The 16,047-nt window shown below is 38.2% G+C and overlaps 1 long non-coding RNA gene across 4 annotated transcripts in view; it reads right to left on the bottom strand.

Annotated features, from left to right (window-relative positions):
- The window catches only part of LOC101787926 (uncharacterized), a 46,262-nt gene that overhangs the window by 7,870 nt on the left and 22,345 nt on the right, over positions 1 to 16,047 (bottom strand). Inside the window, exons 9-12 of one of the 4 annotated variants that reach the window (XR_010042607.1) lie at positions 14,779 to 14,872; positions 12,702 to 12,825; positions 7,885 to 12,426; positions 114 to 257 (exon numbers count right to left, since the gene is read on the bottom strand). This is a non-coding gene — a long non-coding RNA (uncharacterized LOC101787926). The remainder of the gene's footprint in view (positions 1 to 113; positions 258 to 7,884; positions 12,427 to 12,701; positions 12,826 to 14,778; positions 14,873 to 16,047) is intronic. The other 3 variants (XR_010042606.1, XR_010042604.1, XR_010042605.1) reach the window with 3 other exon arrangements.

Here is a 16,047-nt window from a genome sequence, read left to right as displayed (position 1 = left end):
AATGAAAACAGTTATTTCCAATAATTTATTATGCACATGTTCATAAACACATTACACTTGTTACAGAACATACACTTGCAGCAGGCCTTCAGAGATGAATAAATAACACTTACCTAATGAGAAAGTTGATGTTGTTTTGCAGACTTGACCTATACACACCAAAGTTCCAATATGAAAAGAAGTCACAGTTGTAAGTCTCTTTTAAGTGGGAGTTCCATAGCCATGGGCCACATAGGGTGTGGGTTGAGAAACATTATCTGTAGTGAAGGAGCAATTATTAAATTGTCTTATTCAGACCTATTGTTAGAGGGCTTCGTGAAAACCTGAAGAAATTCCCAGTGACCAGCGTAAAGCTTCAGTGAGAACCAGAGTAAACATCCAGGGACTCAAATTGACAAAAGCAATCTGTCATAAGTGACAAGGCAGTTTCAATCCACTAACAGACCCAGTGCACTATGTTTGACTGTAGTCATCACACTTAAAAAGAACAAAACCCCAAAAATTTGTAGATTCGTAGTAGGGATCTATTCACACTAAGTTGTTAATAGTGTATGAAACCATGTCAGACGGGGAAGAGCTGAAGGAAACAGGATGCCGTGGAAATAAGACTTGGAGAACATGAATCTGTCCTCAAATACTTTAAGGGTTGTTAGGAGGAAGATTTTTTCCCAAGGGAAAGGAAGCCAAAATCAGTGAAAAATGGTGGAGATCATAAATGTTCTATGAAGATGACAATAATGTTGATAATGGCACCTAGTAATAAAAATGAGAATTGTTTTTCATTTCAGAAGTATCAAGGAGTGAGCCAATCCTTGTATTTCTTTGCTGTAATAAAAAGAAGAAAATCTTTTTGAAAATTTCTTTGTCTTGCGTTTGAAAGCATATTTAATGGGGGAGGGTCCTGACTATTCTGCAGAATCTCCCTGACCATTTACAAATGAGGTGTCTGGCCTTCCTGGTGTGAGCTTGCAAGTCCTAACTCAGTGGTTGTGAGTTCACCTTAAATCTTGAATTAGAAACTCATTCATTATTTCACTTTTAACTCAGGTTTTATCAGTGCAACTTCGTCAATTTAAATATTTTAGGCAAATCTACATGCTAGAAATTGATCGTGATCTTCTAGCTAGCCAAGGAATGTGTGAAAGTTGTGCTTAAACTATTGAAGAGCTGGATGCATAGGAGCAGCTTAGCAGTATTTGTGTCCTGTTGTCTCTCTTCTTCCTCCCTCTCCGCCTCACCAGTGGCATCCTCTCCCTATAAAAAGTCATAGTGTTGCCTTAGGCCCTGATTGAGAGCATTCTGCTGGTATCAGGTCTATGCCTCTAAATCCATCATAAACTGTAGATTGCACTGGATTCTAGAGGTGCCTGGTGGGCATGCAGTGCTCTCAGGGACAGGCCTTTGCTGTATATGAACAAAACATCCTCTGAACTACTAAAGCAGAGATGGAAATCTCAAGATCTGTAACTGTTCTCAGGATGCCCAGGAATAGAATGATCTGAGCTGAGGGAATATATGGGTACCTACCAGGGCTGTTAGGGGATTAGGGTAAGTCAAGATAAGTCCAGTCATCCTGTTGAGTGTGTGTATGTGATGTCGTGTTTGTGTGTGTGTGTGGGGGGGGGTTAAGAACATCAAAATTAATCCAGCAGGTGTGGTGGTGCCTTGCTATAATCCCAACTATTCTAGCAGTATAGCCAGGAAGATTACAAATTCAAGTCCAGCCCAGACAATTTAGCAAGGCATTGTCTTCAAATTAAAAAACACAAGGGGCTGTGAATGTAGCTCAGTGCTAGAGCACTCCTGGATTCAATAACTAACAGCATAAAAATAAATAAACTAGACTGTGAAGCAAAAATCAGATTAATAATGACTAGTTGGTTAGTCAGGCACTTGCTCTTAAATATACAATGCAAGTCACACATGCCATTTTAAATGTTCTAGTAGCCACATTAAAAATAGTTGAAAAAAGAAATTAAAGTTAATTTGAATATATTCTATTTAATCCAATATATCTAAAACTGTATCATTTCAATATGTAATTTATATAAAATCATGTATGTAATATTTTATATTTTCTTATATCAGATCTTCAAAACCTGGGGTGTATTTTACAAATACAGTATCTCTACTCAGACAAGCCCCATTTCTGGTACTTAACCTCCAGGCTGGTGGCTACCATGTTAGACAGTGATGCTTTAGCCAGAGACCCAATCTGTCATTTCTGTGGCTTGTTATCACCTCAATAAAGGTGTTACTATTGATTTATTAACATGTTTTCCTGGAGTCTGTACATATTCTATTCAAGATCTTTCACCCACTCTGCACCATTTCAGTTATGATCTTCATAGACAGTGTCTACTCTTCAGGAGTTTATGCTCTGGTATCTGCCATAGGCAATACATTAATACATAAATGAGATAATGGTTGCCATTAAGATGTGATATGAAAAAAATACATAGGTATACAGCATAAATGTTTGTGGTTAGACTATCTGAATTCTTAGGACAGCTACATTTTTGCTTTACTTTGACAGGTAATATACTCTTCCCTGAGGATGGCACATGTACTGTTCCTGGGGTACAGTATGGCATTGAGGGCCTTTCCTGGCCTCTGGAAGACAGGCAGGAGGATTGCAAGTTCAAGATCAGGTTCAGTGTCTTAGAAAGATCCTGGCTCAAACACACACACACGCACACACACACACACACACACACACACACACACACACACACACCAGTAGAAAGATCTGGGGATGTAGCTCAGTGTAAGGGCCCTGGTACAACCTCCCATAGTGAAAACAAGGAAGAAAGTCAGATAACAAATAGTCTGTGGTCAGGTGAGTTGACCCTTTTTTTGAAATATTTTTCAGTGTAGTGGGAGTGTTAAGAATGAGGGTTTTCAAATGATTTGTAAGAATATCAAACCATTCTTCTGCATAGACTGCATCTAACCCCAGAGAGTAAAGTAGGAAATGAAAATGCTGCAATCCACGTAGTGGAATGAAACTCACTTTGATCTCAATCCTTTAGACATTTTATCAAACACATTGGAAGATGTCCAATTCACTTTTTCACATTACTTGCTCATCACAAGAAGTAACAGGAGTTTTAATGAATAGAATTAGAGATTGTGGCTCTCTATAAATAGGAGTAGAAATAGGGGTTCCAGGAAGACTGGTTGATGGATTAAGCTGAAAGCCCTATTAATTATGTCTTCTCAATGAACAAAATAACTGCCAGCTTAACCAAAACTTGTGGTTGTAAGAAAACACAAACAGAATACACTATCTTTCTTCCTTCGAAATATGGTCTTCAAAATGGTAAAAATTCATAGGTAAGAGGGCAGTACTTGGGGTACAGCATTTCCTCTCATTACAGTTTGCAGTACGTATCATTGACATTCATCTTAGGAAATAGGTAGTGTACTTAGCATATCTTAATTCTTTCTGTATCCCTTTCCCTCTCCTCCCTCTCTCCTGCCTCTATCTCCAGATACACTTGCAAAAGATATATCTCCCTGTTCCTTATTGTCTTTTATTTTGTAAAAATTATTTATACTTTGGGTTTCTCATATAAGAGAAGTTATGCAATATTTAAGCTGTTGTGTCTTATTTCATTTAATGTTATGGTCTCATGGTGGGAGATCTTTTAGTTTTTTTAAAAAGATAAGTGTTGGTGAGGATCTGGAAAAATCAGAACCCTAATCAATTGCTGGTAGGAATGTAAAATGACACAGCAGCTGTGGAAAACATTTTGGAAAATTTTTAAAACTTAAACATAGACTCACTGCATCATCTTGCAATGCATTTTTTTAGGTAAGTAGACAAAAGAACTGAAAGTGGGGTCTGAAAGAGATGTCTGTGCACTGATTCTCAGCATCATTCACAACAGCCAAGAGAGCATCCCAACGGCCACTGGCAGATGAATGGGTAAACAAAGCATGCTACCTTACTTGTACATAAAATGAAATATTTAACTTTGCACAAAATGGAATTATGGCAGTGCTTTGACCTGGGTGTATCTTGAACCTGTCATGGTAAGTTAAGCCTTAACAAAAGGACAAATAGTATACAACTTATATGAAAGCCCTAGAACAGTCAAATTCCAAACGACAGAAAATTGAATGGTAGTTGCCAGCGGCTGTTATTATTTAACAAGGTAGTTATTATTTAATGAATATATAGTTTCAATTTGATAAAATCAAAAAGTTCTGGAAATGGATAATTATGTATGTTGTCTAATAATGTGAATGCATTTAAAGTCTCTAGAGTACACAAGTTGGTCAAAATGCCAAAGTTTTATATATATATGATATAGTATATTCATAATGCATAACAATTTGTGTGTGCATGAGTACATGTATGTACATGTGTGTAAGCACACAGAGTCCTGATTTTACTTGTTGATGCATGGGTGAATCATCTGCCCTCCTAGCTGTGAAAGGAGTGTCATTTATTTTTTTCCTCCAAACCTTCTTTTCAACGGAGGAAAATTACCAGCAATAGAGGAGACTTGGCAGTAGTTTAGATTCAAGCCCATTTCCCTCTAGTTTAAAGAACATTTATGGCTGAAATGGTCAATCTGTAGTTTAAAAGAGAATGAAAGGGGGAGACAGGTTTAAAAAGAAAAATACTGTAAAACTTCAAAGTGCTCACACTTGTGGTCAAATGAAACAAATTTCTTTTTCTTTTCATTCTTTCTTTCGTTTTCTTAAATTTGGTACATAAACTTGTCATAAACAAAGCACTAGAAAGGAAAATTCCCAAGCAGCAGTGCTGGGTTTAGGGTCATTTGTCAAATTAATCATGATGTATTTTCTTGCCTCGAATGTGTCAGCTGGAATATGTAACATTCCATCCCAGGAAGAGAATCCAAGTGAACAATTCCCAACAAACAATTGTTCACTCTAGGAGAGTGAAAACTTCCAAGACTTTTCATTTCTGTCTACTTCATTTTTCCAGCTGCAGAGATGCAATCAAATCAAAGAAAAAGGATTGGACCTTTACACAGAGTTCCGAAACCAACATAGTGTTGGCCTTGACCAAGATTCTAATCAGAAGGCAATGCTGGGTTTAGTACAAGAGAATCGCTCAGGGGGAATGGAAAAGAAATAATAAGGCCTCATAATATTTGACACAGACTTGAAGAAAAAAATCCAATACTTAATTCAGTCTCTTTTCCTAGTCCTGCATTTTAAACAAGTGGACGAGAAGTTAGCTTTTCAGTCAAGTAATATTTGACAAAGTAATGCATTTAATACTCAAATGCTGGATAAGGCTAGTGAATGTTGAAATTGGATATCAATTTGAACATTACATCATTCTTAAAATGTCAAATTTTATAGTTGTGAAATGTTATGCTCACTTACTTCACTTAAAATAAAACATGCCAATATTCTACTTGATTCAATAAACAATGTAGACACCTTACCCATGTTTGCTCATAGGGAAAAGTGAATGTGGTTATAAACCTATTTCTTCTGTTTCTAGATGTGATCAGCTATTCATTCTCCTTGTCTCGCCAATTTGGTCCTAACATTAGTGGGGTGGGGGGCAAATGTTTCTAAACTTGAAGAGTAAGAAGTTAGGAATTTTCTTTCTTTCTTTTCTTTCTTTCTTTCTTTCTTTCTTTCTTTCTTTCTTTCTCTCTCTCTCTCTCTTTCTTTCTTTCTTTCTTTCTTTCTTTCTTTCTTTCTTTCTTTCTTTCTTTCTTTCTTTCTCTCTTTCATGGCTTTTTTGTGTGTGATTAAATCCAGGGCCTTCTCATGGAACTACATCCCCACTTTTTTTATTTTTTATTTTTGTACAGGGTCTTGGTAAGTTGGCACATTAGCCACATTGAGTTTAAGCTTGCAATCCTTTTGCCTCAGCCTCTCAGAGTGCTGTGATTTCAGGCATATGCCATCATGCCCCCCCCCAGGAATTTTCCATTTTGTCTGGATTAATAAGCATATAATATTCAACCAATTCAGACAATAACTTTTTTACAAAATGTATTTTTCTTAATTTGTCATGTTAATTTTTTCTATCCTTTTCTTCTTTGAATATGAGTAACTAGTGTTTTGGAAAAAGGTATTTCCCTCTTGCAGGGAAGAATCACACAATCTAATTTTTTGACACTTATCTAAAGTCTAGACATTCTTTACATTCTGCAAATAGAAATACTGGAATTTTCAGGAACAAATCAGGGATATCTACTCTTGGAGTCTTATTCACCATATTTCTTGAAATTTGAGTTACAGTAATTAGGTAAGGGAAAAAATAAAAGGGATATAAGTAGGAGAGGATGAAGTAAAATTGTCTTTGTAGGTAATATGATTCTATATTAAAAAGATACTAAAGACTCTACCAAAAGACTTTAGAACTGGTAAAGAAATTCAGCAGTACAGCAGGATATAAGGTCAACATTTAAAGGAACAACAATTTCACTCTTCACCAGTAATAGACTTAGTTCATGGGGGAAAAAGCTCCCATTAAAATAAAATACCTAGGGATTAATCTAACTTAGGAGGTGAAAAACCTCTACAGTGAAAAATTCAGAACACTGAATACAGAAATTAGGGCTGGGGGTTTAGCTCAGTGGCATAAGTTCCTGCTTGGCAAATGTGAGGTGATGAGTTCGATCCCTGGCACAAAAAAAAAAAAAAAAAAAAATTAAAGATGATATCAGAAGATGGAAAAATCTCCCAGGTTCATGGGTTGGTAGAACCAATATGGTCAAAAGACTGTATTAACAAAACTGATCTACAGATTCAATGCACTTCACATTAGAATACCATTCTTTACAGAAGTAGAAAAAATATTTTAAACTTCATATAGAAGCAAAAAAGACTCAGGATAGCTAAAAAGAGGAGCAAGGCTGGAGGCATCAATATACCTGATTCAAACTATACTACAAAGCTATAGTAAGAGCATGGCAGAGGTTCAAAAAGATAATAGACCAGTGGAACTGAATAGTGGACACAGAAACAAACCCACACAACTACACGGTCTGATTCTAGACAAAGGAGTCAAAAATGTCTGGTGGAGAAAAAACACTTCTTTCATAAATGATGCTAGAAAAATGGGATAATTCACTTGTAAAAGACTGAAGCTAGGTCCCCCTCTCTCACCCTGTACACCAACCATTACAAAATGAACTAAGAGCAAGGAATAAGCGTTGAAACTTTGAAATGGGAGATTCCAGCAGGATAGAAAAAACAGCAAAGCTTAACAAATGGGCCTGTATCAAATTAAAAAGTTTCTGTACAGCAAGGGAGACAACTAACAGAGTGAAGAGGTAGCCTATAGAATGGGAAAATCTGCACCAGCTACTCTTCTCACATAGAATGAATATCTAGAATACAGAAAAAAACTAAAAAAAAAAATCTCCCCCCAAAAATGAAATTAAACAGCCCACCCTACAAATGGGCACATAAATTTATTGAGCAGACACCTTTGAAAGATGTACAAATGACCAAGAGGTATATGAGAAAATATTCATCTTTAGCCATGAGGGAAACAAAAATCAAAAGTACACTGAAATTCCATCTCAACCTAGTCAAATGGCCATGATCAACAATGCAAATGATAATAAATTCTGGTAAGGATGCAGTGAGAAAGGAACCTTTCTTTACTGCTGCTTGAAATGTAAATAGTATGGAGATCAACATAGAGATTCTTCAAAAAATTAAAAATAGAACTTACCATTTGAACTAGCTATGACACTCCTTGGTATGTTAACATCTGCATGCCTTAGAGATACCACAAGCCACATTACCAAGATCAAGATATAGGTATCCATCAACCGATGAATGGATAAAGAAAAGAATATTTACACAATGCAATGTTACTCAGTGAAAAGGGCGAACCAACTCTATCGTATGCAAGAAGAATGGACGGACCTGGAGAATGTCATGTTGAGAAAAATAAGCCAGACTCAGATGAATGTCACGTGTTCTCCCTAAGAGGTGGAATCTAAAACAGACAGAGAGAAAGTAGAAAGGAGACTGTTATTAGACAAGAGGAAGAGAGTAAGAGGGAGCGGAATAGGGTGGGAGCAGGTATGGGGAAATGGATACCAGCAAAATATATGCCTTAAAACCCTACCAAAAGGCCCAGGATATAGCTCAGCGGCACAAGTGCCTGCCTGTCAAGCGCAAGGTCCTGAGTTAGATTCCCAGCACCAAAAAAACAAACAAACAAACAAACAAACAAACAAAACCAACAAACCAATCAACAAACAAAAAAATCCCTCTCAAAAATGAGAAACTGGGAGAGTGGGGGGCAAGGGTGGTGGTGGGGTAAAAATGATCAAGATGTGATATGTGCACATACTAAACTGCCCAAATGAAGCTTACTAATCGGTATAATTAATTTTTAAGAGTAGGGGGGAAGAATTAATAGAATTTAATCTAAATAACTACTTGATGGACTAGATTAAAACCAAATGAATTCACCAGGGAGATGAATATTCAGAGGAACAAAACAGTGATCTTGGCGTATTAACTGTTGTCTTTTGCATTCATAGGACCATGGAGAGTATAGAAAAGACTGAACTTGTTGACAAAAATCACTAGTCACCCAAGACCAGATTTTTGTCTTGGATTGTTTTGGAAGAACTTTGCCAAACAATTTTAAAAAGATGATAACTTGGACGTTTGCCTGTAAGTCTCATAACCCCTCCCAGATGGAGCTGAATATTAGCCCTGGAACAGTCACGGTAAATGGTCCTCTGAGGCTTAGTATCTCTGCTTGACTAAATCTGTTTCAACCCCGTTTCACCTGAACTTTGAAAGCTATGAACCAGATGTGATGGTGCATGCCTGTAATCACAGCATTAGGGAGACTGATGCAGGAGGATTGCTGCAAGTTCAAGGCCAGCCTAGGTTACAAAATGAGTTCAGGGCCAGCCTGAACTGCGAAGCAAGACCCTCTTTCAAAAATACAAAATAAATAGATAAATAAATAAAATAATAGAAAGCTACATGTGCTCTGATGTTTCAATTATGTGTATCACATTAAGTCATGCAAAATAGCCAAATTTGGGGCTCAGTGAAAAACATTTTGAAATGATCTAAAAAAGAATATGCTTTTTAAAATTATAAGAGCATCAGGGGAATAAGGAAATTTTCTACAACTAATCTGACCAGAATGGAAAAAACATTTGGAAAAATAGACTTATTGGAAAATATTGACAGAATGATGTCTAGGTATTAAGCCAAACACTGGTTCCCTGCATATTTAGCCTGGTTTAGTCTATAAAATACACCGGGTTACCCATTCACTGGTGAAATCCTTTCTGAATGTTCACTGTGTACCAGGCATATAGGGGACACTAGACAACACTGATATTCAAAGGAAGTGAGAAAGACTGTCCCCTGACCCTGCTAGGGGTTCATTCTCAGAGATGACCCAGAGAGCATGCTCCATCCTAATCTCTCTCCCACACTTGCTTACAAGGAGGAGACTGAGATTCAGAACGCTTTTGAAGTATGCGATTGCACTATCCTTTTTGCAATCGATGGCATCAGAACAACGCCCTTGCACAGTGGAGTCGTGCACATCAGTGACACAACAAGTGACTTCATTCTTTTGAAATCCACTGAGAAAAAAAAAAAAACACTTTTTTCCTCTAGAGACACAGTGCATCATGCTGTAGGAGCTTATTGTGGGGCGACCATTAACTATGAAACCGAGCCTTAGCCCCTTTGTGTCTGCAGCCCCTTGCTTTGCTCAGCCCTGAAAACTCACGCTTGGTCCAAGCCTCTGCCCGGGGCATCGGAAGCGAGCTCAGAAGCAGCCTGAGCAGATGCGGAAGTGTTCTCAGAGCATTGATCCATGTTGCTCAAAGTAAACTTTGCCACCGTGTATAAACACAAACTGCCTCAGACACTTTCATTTTATTTAGTTTGGAAGTTACTCAAGGCAGAGTTCAGAATTAGGAAACTGGATACTATCTTGGTTATTGGTGATGGGCCATGAAAAATAAATTAAGTCCTTTAATAGTAAGTAATAAAAATCTCAGGAACCGTCCAGAGGGAAAAAGGACAAAGAAAAGTTTTCTAATACATTTTTTTTTCTGTAATTAATCAAATACTTTAAGAATTCAGTCAATATAATTTTGTCCTAAAAGTAAAACTAATATAAAGTAAATGCAAAGTACTTCTTTGTTATGAATTTTTTTAAAGAAAATAGAGACTCGGCCAATTTATCCCCCAACAATTTTATAAAGTATTGAAATGATATATGCTATTTAAAAATATTAGGAATCCATTAAATTGGTAAGATGCCAAATTTGATATATTCATGATTTTGCTTTGTTAGGAATCAAATTGTATAAATTCCCTATTGGAATTAGGATTTGGGGGAATTAGATAAATTGAAGATGCAAACAGTAGTTTTCTACCAGTTGGAAGGAAACTGTTGTCTACAGAATTTTTATTGGCTAAAATCTTCCCTGAGCATCCAACACCAATGCAACAACCATCACAAACTGAGAAGAAACTGTCTCCCCACTTATAGGTTCTCCATAAAAGAGGATTTGGGTAAATCAAAGGGAAGCGTTACTCTCCAGCTCCTTCAAGGTTTGTGGCTACACCAAGTCAGTACTGTGGCTACACCATGTCGGTACTGTGGCTTAACTTCACTATCCCACTATGAGAGGCACATACTACCACAGACCTCTGCCTCAGAGCCACTCAGGCTCCGAATGTGTGCGCACACACCATGCTCTCCAGGGAGAGAGGATGCCAGAGACCTCTCCCTTCTGCTGGGAACCAGCGCATCCCTAGCTCAGGTTAGAGAACTCAGACAGAAATAGCTGTGGACAGGGCACAGGTCATGGTAGTTGTCTGCCTGATTCCTGTCTCTTTCTCTCCCTGAATTTTTGGGTTTTTTAATTTGCTTTCAGGTATCACTGGTAATCATGTCAAAATATGTTTACTAGATAGCATAAGATGTTAAAAAGAACAGAAGGAAACAAGTCTTTTAAATGGTACAGAAACTTTCACTTGGGTCCCTGTTACATGCAACCCTTCAGGCAAGTCAGATGGGGGTTGAGGGATCTCAGATTAAGGAAGCATTATCTCTCCTTCATGTAGCTTAGAATCTAAATAGCTGAGATCAGCGCACAGGCAGCCTGGTGTTCAGTCATATGGATTTGCTGAATAGTCTTTCATTGAGCTTATGATCATAATGACTGTGAAAAAACAAATTATCCTCCCATAGAAACAAATTAAATAATGAAGCCCAAAATAGATTTACCATTTTTTGTTTCAAATGGACTCTGTAAGGACATTTGTTTAGTAAACTAAGTTTTTGTTTTATATAACATTAAAAAAGCCAAATTACTTTTCTCTCTATTTCTTTTTAATATAGTTACGGCTCAATGAAATTATCTAACCTAAGGACCTTAATTTGTTATTTTTTAACCTTGTAGGAATTTTTAGAAGTACAATCATCTTATTTACACTGGAATATAATTTTATTGAATAGTTTTTAGAAATCAGATATGTCCACAATTCAGTATCAAAAGGTGGCTAAAATTAATGTCTCATGAAATATCAATAGATTCTAGGATACATTTTTAAAAATACCTTGTGAACAAAAGGCTTTAAATGTATTTTCCCTAGTGATCAAGTCATATGAGTTAAGATGAAATAAGAAAGTTCCATTAATTTTTGACTGTAAAAATTAAGTACTTAGAAAAATGTATAAGAGCCTGGGATTTAGCACAGTGGCGGGGCACCTGCCTTGACAGCATGAGGTCCTACCAAAATAATAATAATAATAATAATAATAATAATAATAATAATGAGAAAACAGAAAGAAGTGTACATGGAAAATATCATTTTTTAATTAAAAGAAACTTGGTAATTCTGCTCACACCAAATTTTTTAAATCCACTACTCCTAGATCCTTAGGTCACTCACCAACCTCCCCACCTCCTCCAGTATCATCTTTAAATAAGCAATTGTTTTGTTTTTGAGACAGGTTCTCCCTATGCAGTTCAGGCTGTTGCATAGGTCACTTTATCACAGGGTTCCCTGTGATACCAGGCTGGCCTTGAACTTGAAAAGATCCCCCTGCATCAGTCTCCCAAGTGCTGGGATTACAGGTGTGAGCTAGCATGCCTGGTTTAAATAAGCATTTAATCCAATAAAAAATTTTAAAATAATCATTTCAGAGTAAAAGAAATGTTTAGGGAAACTAGTTCTTATGTTAAATTTCCTGGTCAAATGAACACTCTGGTGGTCTGTGAGCAGATCCAGCCACATCAGAGGACCAAATCCTGAAGTTAATAGGGGGGAAATGAGTTTTGAAAGCAAGAATCATGCTGACCGCTTATTATCTGGCTTTCTCCCCTTTCTTGACTAGTTTCTCCTTTAACTGGTGCACAGACCTGAAGGCTGGTAGTCAGTATCTGTATCATGGGAGATTCTATGCTTTAAAAAGAAACACAAAATTCAGTATTTACTATGTGGCTATGGGTGAAAATTTATCACAGGCAGGTGGTATTTTTGTGCCTTTTACTTTTCAGTAAGTTAATTCCTTTAATCAGCTATATCATCAATACCTCAACTGTAGCAGGATTACTTTTACAAATACATGAAGCTTTGTGATATTTCATAGTTAAACTCGACAACATTAGGTTTCCTTTCACCAGGTGTATTAGTTAGAGTTCTCTGGAGAAAAAGAACCAATATGGAAATGGATTTACTTATTAGGAATTGGCCCATGCGATGATGGAGGCTGAGAAGTCCCAAGATCCTCAGTCAGGAGAGCAGATGTTGTTAGTCTGAGTTTCAAAGCCAGGACAGCTCACGAAGCAGCAGGCTCAATACCTGAAAAGAGCAGATGTTTTTGTTTGAGCTGAGGAGACCTGATACCCCAGCCCCAAAGCAGGAGGAATTGCCTCTTACTGGAGGATGAGGCAGTGTTTTTGCTCTAGCAGGGCCTTCAGGGGACCGGCTGAGGCCCACCTACAGTCTTTACCCACTCTACTAGCTCAGCAGGAGCTGCTCCAGAAAGACCCTCACAGCCACACCCAGAACGATGTCACATCCAGTGTTTGGGAACCCTGTGACCAGTCAAGCCGACACATTTAAATTAACCATCACACCAGCTGAGATTCAATTGTATAACTAAATGACTGCTGATAAACGGACATGCAAAGAATTGCATTTCTACTATAAATCCAAGTATGGTGGCTGTAGAACGTTTGGAGACAGGGACTATGATTTGTATGTGTCTCCTGAAAGTGTGTTGGAAACTTAATCCTCAAATTTGTATGTTAGGATTGGGAGGTAGGGTTATTGAGAGATACTGGAGATATTTAGGGTTAGATGGGGTCACTTGGATGGGGTCTCATGATGGATTTATAAGAAGAGGAACAGAGGCCTGAGTTGTCCTACTCTCCAATTCTCGTCCCATGTGATGCCTTCTGCCAGGTTATAATCTTTTAAGCTGTCTACCTACTGTTAAGATTCACCCAACATAGAAATGGGAAGAGACATGACTGCCATTGTTCTAACCAATCAGAAGGCACCTTTTGATTTCATCTTTATTTTTCTGTTAAGAAAAAAATTATTTTAAATCCAGGCATGGTGGTGCACACCTGTAACCCTTGCACTTGGGAAACTGAGGCAGAAGGCTTACAATGAGTTTAAGGCCAGCCTCAACTACGTAGTGAGACTGTCAGAAAAAAAATTAATGTAAGCATTATTTAATCAGAAACTGAAGCCCCATGTAAATCTAGAGGTCTGTGGTTGAGGAGGCAGATTCATAGGGTTTGCATCACTTGGTTAGAAAGTGGTTAGTAGGGGCTGGGGATTTAGCTCAGCCGCATAAGCGCCTGCCTCGCAAGTAGGCAGTCGTGAGTTTGATCCCTGGTACTGATAAAAATGAAAAAGACAAAAAAAAAACAAAAAACAAAAAACAAAAAAACGTTCAGAAAGTGGTTAGTAATCACTCCCCCCTCGGCCCTGAACCATTTGGGGAAGTGCATGATTTGAACATGAGAGTCTTATGAAAAGTTAAAAGAAGGCTAGGGACATAGCTCAGCAGCACAGCACCTGCCTGACAAGCACAAGATCCTGACTTTGATTTCTGGTACAAAAAAAAAAAAAAGTGAAATGATACATAAATATAAATGAAGTGGGAAAAGACTTAAAAATGTACACCTTTGGAGGACTTGATGCCTCCAAATTGTATGTGAATTCTTGTAATTAAGTGATTAGTAACCACAATTGCACTGTTGTTTTAATTATACACTGTATATACTAAAGGGATCACAGTCACACTGTTTTAAAAAAGATGACACTTAGACCTCCCCTCCCTGGTAAGCGGAGGCAGGGTGGCAGACTGCAGTCCTTCCAGGGGGAGAACCAGCAGAGTCTCCTGAGATCCACGCCATGTTGGAACTGAGGACGCTGTGAAAACAAATGACCATCCTGCCTCCCTGCTTAGCAATAGTGAACCTACTGCTACATGGCCTAGAGTCAAATATCCCACTTCCCCTATCATCCTTCTCCTTTCCACCCTGCCCATTAGCAAGTGGGAACCAGAAATCTGAGCATCTCCTGGCAGATTGACCATAGAAAATAAGGGGGACTTTCTTCTACCATTTCTTTGAAGGCAAATATTTTTATTACTGTTTTGCTCTTTTCTAATTAATGGTACTGCTCTATTCAATATTCTGTTTTGATAAGTTCTATAGTGTTCTATATTTCATCTCATTTAGATAAACGTGATTGAAAGAACAACTATTATAAAGATAACAAAATATACTGTGATACCTATTACTGTTATCCCGGTAACCTGCTGTGAAGTTCTGTACCAATTTCACTGTACGATCTTAGTTGGCTTTATTCTGACTTGTTCTGTTGTATACTTTCAAAATAAAATTTGAAAAAAAAGATGACACTTAATGATCATTTAACCAAACTTCTGTGTTTCCCACTGGAGTTACCTAAAGTCATGAAAAGTCAGAGATGTGACAAGTGGCAATCAGTGAAAGACAAATTACTAGCGTAGTGTAATATTCCAGGCAGGACTTATGTTCATCACTGCACTTATTTCTCCCCTCTCCCCTCCCCTCCCTTCCCCTCCCCTCCCTTCCCCTGTCCTCTCCCCTTCCCTCTCCTCTCCTCTCCTCTCCTCTCCTCTCCTCTCCTCTCCTCTCCTCTCCTTCTCCCTCTACCCTTCCCTTACCGCCCACTTGATTCTATTCAACCAGGCCGTTTCTGGTATAGTGATTCAAAAAAGGGATATGACAACAGGAGAGAGATCAGATTTTCTTTAACAATTCTGAGTTTATAAAGATTTTCTTATAGGATTTTGAGTTTATAGAAACAATCCTTAAAGATTAGGAAGAGCCAGGGGAGGGGATGGAGTCTGTAGGGGACACATGACGATGTGTGGGAGGGTGAGGCGTGTAGCAGAACAACTGGGAAATGTTACCATATCACCTGCAGACAGTGGCAGGGGCCAGGGAGGCCAGGGACGCTAAATTCCTGCAAAGAGTGAAACAGTCCTGCACAGCAAGCTCACTGGTGGGCAAAGATAGAGAGGCAGTGGAATCTCTGCATTCCTGGGGGAATCGAAGCTGAAAGGCTGTGAAAAGCAGTACAGCCACGGTAGTTTGGATCTGAAATGTTCCCTGAAGGCTCACGTGCTGAAGGCTTCATCCCCAGCTGGTGGCGCCATTGGGAGACAGTGGAAACTTCAGCAGGCAGAGCCCGGGTGAGGGAGTAGGTCCTCAGGGCATGACTCTGAAGGTATGTTTTATCCCCAGTCCATTCTTAGTTTCTTGGTTCTTTCTCTCTCAGTGCCCCACCCCACCTTTCCCTCTCCTGGGTGCCATGAGGTAAGTAGCTTTTGTCTTCCACGATGTTATGCCTTCTTAGAGACCCAAAAAATACCAAGATATGTAACTGTGAACTAAAACCTCTGAAATCATTTTTCTTCCTTTAAATTGATTTTCTCAAAGATTTTGTCATAATGATGAAACACTAGCACAGCAAATAAGCATACAATTACCATAGGACCCGCCAATTTTACTCTTG

The sequence above is a fragment of the Cavia porcellus genome, unplaced genomic scaffold, assembly GCF_034190915.1.
Source record: "Cavia porcellus strain 051 isolate PalLab524CR breed Dunkin Hartley unplaced genomic scaffold, mCavPor4.1 scaffold_24, whole genome shotgun sequence".
NCBI lineage: Eukaryota > Metazoa > Chordata > Mammalia > Rodentia > Caviidae > Cavia > Cavia porcellus.
This window is presented reverse-complemented; position numbering and strand designations above follow the sequence as displayed.